At 45.3% G+C, this 12,533-nt stretch overlaps 1 long non-coding RNA gene across 2 annotated transcripts; it reads right to left on the bottom strand.

Annotated features, from left to right (window-relative positions):
* LOC134098197 (uncharacterized) lies at positions 1–3,022 on the bottom strand. Of its 2 annotated transcripts, none has more exons than XR_009941023.1 (3): positions 2,882–3,022; positions 1,135–1,268; positions 1–145 (listed from the first exon to the last, which is right to left on the bottom strand). It is a non-coding gene; the product is annotated as an uncharacterized LOC134098197 (long non-coding RNA). The 2 variants fall into 2 exon arrangements; XR_009941025.1 differs by having other exon boundaries at positions 1,135–1,265.
* Positions 3,023–12,533: the final 9,511 nt, after the last annotated feature.

Below are 12,533 nucleotides of genomic sequence, written 5' to 3'. Positions count from 1 at the left end.
AGAGAGAGAGAGAGAGAGAGTGTGTGTGTCATGATCTCACTGTCTTGTAAAGGTGATTGGTGGATCCATGGACTCATCACTCTTCATGGACACATGGGTGGGTGTAGGGGAGGGAGGCCTGCTGTTAGAGCTGGTGCCCCCCATCCTAGAGAAGAAGAGGAGAACTTCCATTATGAAGATATTCCTGTCTCTACTCACACACACACACACACACACACACACACACACACACACACACACACACACACCGTATGTTTTCCTGTTAGAGCTGTTAGAACATTTTTGTCTCTACTTCTACTATTCACACACACACACACACACACACACACACACACACACACACACACACACACACACACACACACACACACACACACACACACACACACACACACATACACACACACACACACACACACACACACACACACAGAGACACACACACACACACACACACACACACACACACACACACACACACACACACACACGCACACACACACACACACACACACACACACACACACACACACACACACACACACACAGACACACACACACACACACACACACACACACACTCACACACACACACACACACACACACACACACACACACACACACTCACTCACACAGACACAGACACACACACACACACACATACACACACACACACACACACACACACACACACACACACAGACACACACACACACACACACACACACACACACACAGACACACACACACACACACACACACACACACACACACACACACACTCACACAGACACACACACACACACACACACACACACACACACACACACACACACACTCACACAGACACACACACACACACACACACACACACACACACACACACACACTCACACAGACACACACACACACACACACACACACACACACACACACACTCACACAGACACACACACACACACACACACACACACACACACACACACACACACACACACACACACACTCACACACACACACACACACACTCACACAGACACAGACACACACACACACACACACACACACACACACACACACACACACACACACACACACGGTATTAGCATGTAAGACCAAAGTCATAATCTTACTGTCCAGTAGATGTTGTGTTCTGTGTAGGTGATTGGTCAGTCCATGGACGTATCACTCTTCAGGGACACATGGGTGGGTGTAGGGGCGGTGGACACCTGTTACAAATAGCGCCTAGAGATGAAGAGAACCACTTCTTACACACACACACACACACACGCGCACGCACACACAGAGCCCCACTCACCCTAGAGATGAAGAGAACCACTTTTTAGAGACACACACACACACACACACACACACACACACACAGAGCCCACTCAGAAGAGAACCACTTTTTAGAGACACACACACACACACACACACACAGAGCCCACTCAGAAGAGAACCACTTTTTAGACACACACACACACACACACACAGAGCCCCACTCATCCTAGAGATGAAGAGAACCACTTTTTAGACACACACACACACACACACACACACACACACACACACACACACTGTCTGAGCCTTGTGTTCCACTTATATGTCTGTTTATTTATTGGTCTTTTGGTCCACTATTTTACTGTTGAGTGCTTAATTTGGGGCAGCTGTGGCCTACTGGTTAGGGCCTCTGGCTTGTACTGTAACTGAAGGGTTGCCGGTTCGATCCATGACCAGTAGAACAAATGTGGGCAGGGGTTGAGTGGCATTTATCCACGACTGAAGTGTGCAAGTATACTTATATATACTGAAAGTACATATACTTATACTTGATTCCCTGAGGGAAATTCTGTCTCTGTCTCTGTCTCTGCATTACGCTGCCAACTACACAGTGAGCTGCCTGCCCAACAGCGGCGCTCTGGAGCTGGGAGTTAGGTGCCTTGCTCAAGGGCACTTCAGCCGCGGACTGGTCGGGGATCGAACCGGCAACCCTCCGGTTACAAGCTCGAAGCCCTAACCAGTAGGCCACGGCTGCCCCTGACGTGACCTTAAGCAAGGCACCTAACTAACCCACGAGTCAGTCTCTCATCTCCCATGTCGTCATGCTATTTATTGGTCTTGTAGAATTTATACATTTACACAAGACATACTGACAGTTGAAAGTGACAGTTATTGACAGCAACTACACACTACACAGAGACAGTCTAGATACACAACACAGGAAAGATCAGGAGTCAGCCCTCGCTAGTCTATTGCTGTGGACCACAAACAAACAAACAAACAAACAAACAAACAAACAAGCAAGCAATCCGGAAAACCACCCTCATGTTCCAGTGGAGTTTTTCTCTCCTCTGCTGCTGTCTGACACACAGCACTTACCTCAGCACAGTACGAGTCACGCGCACACACACACACACACACACACACACACACACACAGCACTTACCTCAGCACAGTACGAGTCATGCACACACACACACACACACACACACACACACACACACACACACACACACACACACACAGCACTTACCTCAGCACAGTACGAGTCATCTTTGACTCATGATTTGTACATTTGTAATTTCTTACTTGATACCAGAAAGAGTTGAACATCTGTTACAGTCCATGACACGGAACAGGTAGGAAAACAGTTTTGTTCAGAGCTGAGTATGACGTACATAAAGCATTTAAAGGCGCTTAGCTGTTTAGGAAATAATACCATATATAAGCCTACCATGAAGACATCAGCCTCCACTCTCTACATACAGTACATCTACCTTGTCAGACTCACCAACAAGTCAATACAATTTTGTTTAGCACATTGAGTCATTTTCAAACTGTAACCATTTCTATTTTAACTATAAACATTCAATGACTTACCGTGAGATCTTTTAACCACCAAAGGCAACCGCCAAACGTGTTCTGGAGTGAATAGCGTGGCAACTTGTGATTTTTCTTTTTTTTTTATCAGAACTAAAGTCAAAGTCCATCCTTCAGCCTTGAGTTGATTCCCTTAAAGAAACAGCACATGGTGTGCGTGTGCTCTGTGTCTGGGACTGAGTCTTTGCACGTTCACACACACACACACACACACACACACACACACACACACACACACATTTTAATACCTTTATTTGTGTTCACATTTTACAATGAATTTCATTGAACACAAACAATTTTAGACACCAGCATTGCAAACCCAGTAGCCTATGTCTCTGGTCTCAGTTCATGGGTACATAAAACAACGCCTTCTCCATATGTGGCGACTGCCAATTATCACAGAAATTGAGCAGAATTTTGCTAGAGCCTTTGCTCTTGGCTTAGAGAGACCAGCAATCTGCAAACCCCTGACTACTAGTCTGTGGACATTACCTAAGCTTCCAAATATACACACCAACAGCTTACATTTGTACCCAAGCTGTACAACAATGTCTCTGAGTGGCTGATACTTTAAAAGCTTGGTGAGGTAGGCATCCTCTAGACTGTAGTCAAATGCACAGCCTACTTCAATAATGGTTACTTCTCTGCTGTCCTCTTCAACAACAACAACATCTGGCCTTTTTGCAGCAAGATTTAAAAACACATTATTTCCACTATTACAGAGTTTGAACATGCAAGGTGAGACGCATACATTCTTGTAGATTGTTGTAAGCGGTGAAACACATGGGATTATGTGTTCAACTATTAAGTCAACAATTCTGTCGTGTCTGGCCATGTACATTCCCTTATACACATAGCAGCCGTTCAGAATATGAGACAGGGATTCAATAATTAGCTGGTTATCATGGTGCAAACAGTGGGAAGAGAATGTGTTAGGGTACCAAAGAGATAGATTAAGTCTAGTTGGAAGAACTTGTAGTCTGGCTTTGGCTGCAAAAGTCAGTATGTCTTCATCAACAGCAGAGTTTTTAAGTATTGAGTGAGAGACAGTATGGTCTGCAGTAGGAAGGCAAGCAAGCTTTCCCTGTAATTTTAAATCAGTCCAATGTTGTTGCTGGCGCTGTTGTTGTAGCTTTACAAGGCACCTCTGTGCATTGTCAGGTGATAGATGATGTCCTGTACCCACAATAGTAGCCCTTACTGAGATTAAACAGTCAGTTATAAGGTCTTCAGAAACGATTACATTTTCTGAGTCAGGTTTAACCCAGTCCAGGGATACTCCGACTCTTACACAAAGGTCATTAAGATCAGGCCAATCTGACCAGACCCCAAAACCAGCACAGTGAGTCTCCATTTTAGAGTTAGATTTCCTTTTGAAGCCCAGGAAGCTTGGCTCACCCTCTCTTGCCAGGGGGACTTTGCGGCGTTTCATGTCCAGAAACAGAGAGGATCTAGCAAGCTCCCTGACAGTGTTGTCATCATTGTTCAGCATTTTAATGAGATGTGACAGTCTTGTTGCATTATATATCCACTCCACGTTTGGAACACCAAAACCCCCATCCTGTTTGGACTGGAAAATGATGTCTCTAGTAGTGTGAGTGTTCAGTCCGAACCACTTTCTCACTAAGGAGACCGTTATTCTGTTGACTCAGTGTCTTGCTCATAAGATGGATGTTGGCGAAGAGATGTTGTATTCTAGACAGGGCAACCTGTCTGATGGCCTCCAGCTTCATGAGCAGAGGAAGTGGTGAAGCATCTATCAAGTCCAGCCTGGAAGTGAATTCAGTGGTTATGTACTCAACCTGCTCTTTCCACTCCCCAGCTATATTAAATTTGTGTCCTAAATATGTGTACGTCTCGTGCAGGTCATACACTCGGATCGGTTCTGTACTGATGGTAAACTCAGGATTTCGATCAGCTCTGGATTTGTACCAACGGTTTCCCCCACTTCTTCTCTGGTAGAGAACGGCACATTTTGACTGCTTGATTTGTAAACCTGACCAGTTCAGAAATGAGTCTGTTCTGGCAAGCATGTTCTTAATTACTGTCTCTTCCCGAGAGGCCAATTGGATGTCATCGGCATATGCTTGTACAGGATTAGGGGAAAACACACTGGGTGGGGCACAGTCACATAGCCACTCAATCCACCCGTTAGTGGCGAGTACAAAGTTGATGGCACTCCATGGGCAGCCTGTTTTTATGCCTACTTGGAGGGGTATTGGGTCTGTGAGTTGTTTTCCACAGATGACCTGTATGAAGGATGTACTGTAAACATCTTTTACTATTTCAATGAATACCTGAGGTAGTTGGATTTCCTCAAGAGCCTTAATCATGACATTGTGATTCAAAGTTCCGAAGGCGTCACGAAAATCCAGAAAGACAGAGTAAAGTTTGCAGGATTCATGCTTAAAATCATCTATCCCAGTTTTAAGACAAAATACATGCTCATTCATTCCTTGTCTGTTAATGTAGGCCTTCTGTTTTGGTGACAGGATTCTATTGTCAACTAGCCAGGGGAGCACACGAGACAGGACACACTTCATAAACACCTTGTAAACATGGGCGGCGCCAGGGTGTTGCTTGCTATAGCTAAAGCAACACCAAGATTTTGATAAGCAACACCAAAGCAACATCAAGTTGGCTCGAGTTTTTTAATGCGGGTGAATGTCGCGGATGTCTTGGAGATAGCCCCGGACCTCTGTGCCTTAAAACAAAATATGAAAATCGCCCAGAGTTTTCATGAGGTTCCAAAAAGGTTCCACGGCCAGCAGACACAACTGCAATAGTGTTACCAACTAAGGAGTCGGAATAATTTGTTGCAAATTCGACAGCAGTGTTCTATTCTTCCCCCTTCTCTCGGACTGATAGGCCTATTACCAGAATCCGTCTACAGCTTCAGCGTAGCCTGGTTAATTGATATGGATACAAGAAGGGGCCGCCAGTGCAAGAAGAGGTTGAGAGTGAGACATCATCTCCCCCACCCCTAGTACTTCCATCAACTCTGTTAGCTAGCCAACCTCTGTGCCTCCCTAACATACCGATTTTCATGCAAACTGAAAATTGGACGAGGAGATGTGTTGGATTAATCAATTTACAGTTAGCGAGTGGCACCTCATTCATTCATCATGGGTTTTTTTTTAGCTTTATTTGTTATGAAAATATGATGATGAGGACCCCAACGAATGGCCTTACTCTACGTTGAAACTGCAAACAGCACAGTTTGCAAAGTTTCCCGGGGTAGAAACCCCTGTAGCCTACCCCGTAAAAGAAAAGAAAAAAAACACCTGCTTTTGCACTAGTGACGCTCCTGGTCGGCGATATGCACTAATATGCCTACAAAGCAACAAGTGTAGGCTATTTGTCTGGATTAAAAAAAACGACGCGAAGGGCACAATGTAACAGGCTATTGCATTCTCGAACTCGACAGGATTCGGGAAGATCTGTCCACGGTATAGATTTTGCTTTTAGCCTACTTTATCTCAGCCTACTGGAGCACATCGGGTAGCATTTATATCAGAGACGAACTTTGGAGTCAGCAGCCATCAACATGGTCAAAGACATTAAAGTCTGCTTCTGCTTCCCCCATCCATATAGTTCATTAAAGAAGCTTCCCCTATATTTTGTTGATTTTTGCATTTGCAATAGCCGTTGCGTGGTCGTGTGTGTGTGCATGTGTGTAGCTCAGTCTGGCCAGATGTTAAAATTTGCTAAGTGACGTGAAGTTATCTGGTTATCTGTGCTGCCGCTGCTGTTGTGTTGGGTGCACTGAGGTCAGGACTGGGTGTCATGAAACGAAGGCGGATGAAGTTAATTGTTGTATAGGTCGGCTACTTCTCATCATGATTTCTAAGCCATTTGTAAGCCACGTTTTTTTTCTTTCCTATTTTTCGGGGGGGGGGGGGGGTGGCAGCAACACCTGTCTGTATCACAGCAACAGCTTAGCTACACCAACAAAATTATCCTGGCGCCGCCCATGCTTGTAAATTGTAGGTAGGAGAGAAATGTCCCTCCATGTTGATGGATCGTTAGGTACATTGTCTTTTTTGGGAATACGATAAATCACTGCTCCTTTCCAGGACTCAGGCACTTTCTTATTTTCCAGGCAGACATTCAAAATGGATGTTAATGTGTTACAAATGTGTGCAGTCTTTAGGTTTTCATATGTGACTCCATCTATACCACATGCTTTGTTGTTTGGCAAGCTATGTAACACAGTCTCTACCTCAGTCATTGAGAAATGCATTGCGTTTGGAAAGTCAGTAGGATTTACACGTTGTAGGCTATTATCCCAGGGTGGCAATGGAAGAGGGTCGTTGATTGATGTTTGGCTTAGACATTTATTTTCGTAGTGGCTCGTTATCAGTGTGATATCGCTAGGACAAGGAGGTGGCTCGGGGTACTCGCTATTGTTTAGGATGATCTGAATGGCCTTTGATTTTCTATGCTGCCACAGGTAAGCAAGCTTATTTCTACTCACTCGTTTGTGACGCTTGTGGGTTGTAGTGGGGCCAAGCTGTGGCTGAATCGTGTCACGGATAAAACGCAGTTGCACCTCAATCCAGTCCGCGATGGTAAACGGTGTCAGGATTCCAGGCAGTTGTTGTTCGAGGGGAAACTTTTTAAGGATCCGCGTCACATATTTCAGCAACGGGAATCCACGTTGCTTTTCTCCGTGAGTCACAGTTGAGAAAATGCCGTTCTTAAAAAACACGCCGTTCTTAAAAAACACACGAGAGATAGTAGGTGCTTTAAGAGTTTGGGACTGAATCTTTGGCTATTCATTCAGTGTTTACTCAGGGTGTAGACATTGTGTACAGTAGGAGTGTGATTTCCCACTCACCAAAACATAAGATTGATACCGTGAAGCTTAGGAAACCTTTCTTTACGTAACAATACACACAGGCACCACACACACCCACCCACCCGAGAGTTATGCGTGGCACAGACAGACAGACAGACAGAGTGACACACAGACGTTCCTTGCATTAATAGATAGATATGGTGACATACAGACATTTGCAAGTGACATTTATTGACAGCTAAAACACACTACACATTAACAGTCTAGAGACCAAGGTGCTCACATTTAGGATCCGCAGGCCAAACAACCTATGTCAGCCTGTGGGAATTCCTGTCCCAATGGCTTTTTAAGGGTTAGCTGCAGTTCCTTATCTGACCACAGTTTCACACAGGGCAATAAGGGGGGCGCTGTGGTGCTCCTGTCAGCAGAGATCAACAGGCCCATGACATAAGTGAGTAACCCCCATCAGTGCAGCACGGCTGTGTCTGAATCATAAGTACACATGCTGGGCAGTGTGCATTTTCCGGAAGTTACGTCGGAATAGACTGTCCGAAAGTCAAGCGCTCTCACTAGATGGGTACTTCGTTTGGCGTGATTTCCAAGCGTGCATCGATGCATCTTTTTTGGCCTCAGATATCCCATAATCCATTGCGCAGCGCAGGTAAAGCGCCACACGTCATGCAAATCGTCAAGCAACACACCTGAGTCAGGTGACACCAACTAGCTCATGCTGTCCAAATGTAGGGACGCATACTGAGGAGCAAGCTAACTGAGACGCTACTGGAAAGAGCGGTACTATCCAGCGTGCGCCCTTGACTTTTGGACACGGCCCACATGTGGGGAGAGTTTAAAAAGCAGCTGACATCAGCAAGATGAGACATACTGGAGGAGAGACCCATCAGTGCAGCACGTGTGGGAGAAAGTTCCAGAGTTGTGTTGATACGCAGTGATCAGTATTGTAAATGTGCATTGGATTCTATTGTAATTGTGTTGCGTCCACCTCATAGGAGAAGGCCTCAGCGTAACAGCTGCTAGTCTCCTCTCAGGGAATGTTCTCCTGTTGACCACTAGGTGGCACCACCACACTGCACTGTGGGCTCAGACTGAAGTGTTCAGATGGGACAGTGAGATGGGACCAGCTGCTGCTCTCTTGTTGACCACTAGGTGGCACCACCACACTGCACTGTGGGCTCAGACTGAAGTGTTCAGATGGGACAGTGAGATGGGACCAGTTACTGATGTCATCACACATGTGGCCAAACAACCAGCCAGATTTAGGGATGATGTGCAATGGTGAGTTCATTTCTGCAAATCAAATGTTTTAAAATATGCTTTTGTTACTGAAATAAGTTCAACATCCTTGTAAGTATTCTAACTTCTATATTAACGGCTCCTCATGGAACAAATGTGTCAGAAGACACAGACAGACAGACAGACAGACAGACAGACAGACAGACAGACAGACAGACAGACAGACAGACAGACAGACACACACACACACACACACACACACACACACACACACTAATACCATCAAATAAAGTTGATTTAATTTTATATTTTACAACAGATACTGAATTTCATACATGTAATAGTGAACAGGTTCAACAGATATGGACATTCACACAGTGTTCACCCCAGTCCACATGTCCATCTGATATCATGACAAAACAATAGTGAACAGCTTCAACAGATATAGACCTCTGAAGTTCGCCTACAAAAAGGATCCAAAGCTGCCATCTTTGCCCATATAAGGAGATCCGCGAGTTAATTGAAGCTAACTGCCTATGGCAAGTTGCATGGTAAGTTAGCTCTGGGGTAGCAAAGATCAAAGTGTGCCGTCTTCACCTACCGAAGATCACAGTATCCACTAGACGGCAGTGGACAAAACTGTGTAGTGAAAAACGTCTGCATTTCCAATGTCATCATACCCGCCAGAGTTTAACAGGTGCGATAATTGAAAATTCCCATGTTATTTTCCCATAGAAAAAATCTCAAGATACCGGATCTCCTTATTTGGGCAAAGATGGTGGCTTTTTTGTAGGCGAACTTCAGAGGTCTATTGACATTCACACTGTTCAAAATCCCAGTCAAACTCCTGCTACTCGATTGGGAGACACGCCCACTTCCTGAAGCTTCCCTCACCTGATGATAATTGTCAATCAGCCTCACTAGTGTGTGTGTGTGTGTCTCTTGTGCTGACTGCTTGCTCCTTGGCCTGCCGCATGTGTTTGCTGCGTCTATGACTTTGTAAGTTTATTTAATCTTTTGCACTGATATTAATTTGATAACTTAAATGCTTCATTTGGTTAAAGATTTCCTTTGTGGTTATGTGAGTGTATTATTATTTATTATTATTATGATTTGTATCAGTAAAGCTTGCTTTGTTTGATTGTAGATACCAGCAATATACAGCAATTGTAACCCACACTGGAGAAAACAACAAAGAAAGAAGCCAATGGCAAATAAATGCAATTGAGAAGTAATTATTGGATTCATTCCTGTGTTCTAAACGACACACCATTCTGGTAGCAGTCATCCGTAACCAGCCCAACTCCACATATTTTAAACACACAGTGTTCACCCCAGTCCACATGTCCATCTGATATCATGACAAAACAATAGTGAACAGGTTCAACAGATATGGACATTCACACAGTGTCCACCCCAGTCCACATGTCCATCTGATATCATGACAAAACAATAGTGAACAGGTTCAACAGATATGGACATTCACACAGTGTTCACCCCAGTCCACATGGCCATCTGTGCATGTGTGAGAGTCTCTTCTGTCTGCCGAGTCCATGCTGCATGCTGTCAGTGGCTGATCTGTGTGTGTGTGTGTGTGTGTGTCTGTCTGTCTGTTGTGCTATGAGGATATTTCCTGTGTGCCACTGGACACTGGCTACAAGCTTATGTTCCTACCTAGACATTCTGAACAAGAAACACTGGTGTGTATGTGTGTGTGTGTGTGTGGTCACTTAATGAGCCCCTCAATCATCTTCTTCCCCCCCATCATCATCTTCCTCCCCGACAGGATCATCTTCCTGCCCATCCTCCTCCTCCTCACCTCTATCACCATTCACCTGCATCTCCCCCCCACCTGTAGGATAAAAGAAGAAGAAGATCATCAATCAGTGTCCATGACAACAGACAAACACAGTGAGGGTGGAGCTAAATAGTCCAACAGCACTGATCAGATCAGTCTAATCAGAAGCACTATTCTACTGTTCCCCCATTCCACCTGCAGGAGAAAGGAGATGATCATCAATCAGTGACATCAATGACAAGCCTCTACCAGTGAACCAGGCTGCATGAGAGACAGAGGCCTCTACTCTGTACCAGCAGCCATATAGTCCTTGAGCCAGAGGTGTTGGTGGGTACTATCTTAGGGGAAGAAGTCTCATAGTGGTTTTAGACCAGGTGTACCACCCTAGAGTTAAGCAATATGACACGAGTGGGAGTGGGGATGGTAAAGGATATGGCCACGGCTGTAATCTGAAGGCAATCTGAGGGCCAGTATGTGGGCTTCATGTGGGAGGAGGACACTGGTGTAAAATGCAGGAGGTAGCTGACTGGGTCATGGATCTCTGGAAGAGCAGAATCAGGACATGAGATGGTGATGTTGGTTTTAAAGAACACTCTAGGTTATTTGTAGGCCTGTTGATTAATGAGTTTGGCAGAATAATTGGCCTTGCCATTCTTAAGAGAGAGAGAGAGAGAGAGAGAGAGAGAGAGAGAGAGAGTTGGTAAAGCTTCAAGTGATTTCATAAGAGAGCTGAAGAGAGCTGAAATCTTTCCTCCATTTCTGCTCTGCCCTTCTACAGGTACATCAGAGAGCACGAGTGGGGTCATTCAACCCAGCAGTTGCAGTGTTGGGTTGTTTTATCATTAAAGGGGCTCCATGATTCAACCCAGCAGTTGCAGTGTTGGGTTGTTTTAGTATTAAAGGGGCTCCATGATTCAATCCAGCAGTTGCAGTGTTGGGTTGTTTTAGTATTTAAGGGGCTCCATGATTCAACCCAGCAGTTGCAGTGTTGGGTTGTTTTATCATTAAAGGGGCTCCATCATTCAACCCAGCAGTTGCAGTGTTGGGTTATTTTATCATTAAAGGGACTCCATGATTCAACCCAGCAGTTGCAGTGTTGGGTTGTTTTATCATTAAAGGGACTCCATGACTCAATGTGTCAGAGCAGAAGCTGTTAAGGAGTTGAGTTAAGGGATCGGGTGAGAGGGTGTGTGTGTGTGTGTGTGTGTGTATGTTTGTGTGTGTGTGTGTGTGTATGTGTGAGAGTGTGTGTGTGTGTGTGTGTGTGTGTGTGTGTGTGTGTGTGTGTGTGTGGCTGAGTTAAGGGATTGGGTGAGAGGGTGATGCTGAGAGGGAGTGAGTGTGTGTGTGTGTGTGTGTGTGTGTGTGTGTGTGTGTGTGTGTGTGTGTGTGTGTTTCTTTCTTTGTGTGTGAGTGTGTGTATGTGTGTGTGTGTGTGTGTGTGTGGCTGAGTTATGGGATCGGGTGAGAGGGTGGTGTATGTGTGTGTGTGTGTGTGTGTGGGGGGGGGGGGGGGTGTCAGACAATATCGACAGTTGTGAGGTTAACAATTGAGATGGGTGTGCCTGTGTCTGTGTGTGAGAGGTGAGGAGTGTGTGTGAGGAGAGAGGAGTGTGTGTGTGAGGAGAGAGGAGTGTGTGTGAATAGAGGAGTGTGTGAGAGGAGATGAGTGTGTGAATAGAGGAGTGTGTGAGAGGAGAGGAGTGTGTGTGAATAGAGGAGTGTGTGAGAGGAGAGGAGTGTGTGAGAGGAGAGGAGTGTGTGAGAGGAGAAGAGTGTGTGTGGGTAGAGGAGTGTGTGAG

The sequence above is a fragment of the Sardina pilchardus genome, chromosome 1, assembly GCF_963854185.1.
Source record: "Sardina pilchardus chromosome 1, fSarPil1.1, whole genome shotgun sequence".
NCBI classification, from domain to species: Eukaryota; Metazoa; Chordata; class Actinopteri; order Clupeiformes; family Clupeidae; genus Sardina; species Sardina pilchardus.
Note: the sequence above shows the minus strand (reverse complement) of the source record. Positions and strands in the feature narration are given on the sequence as shown.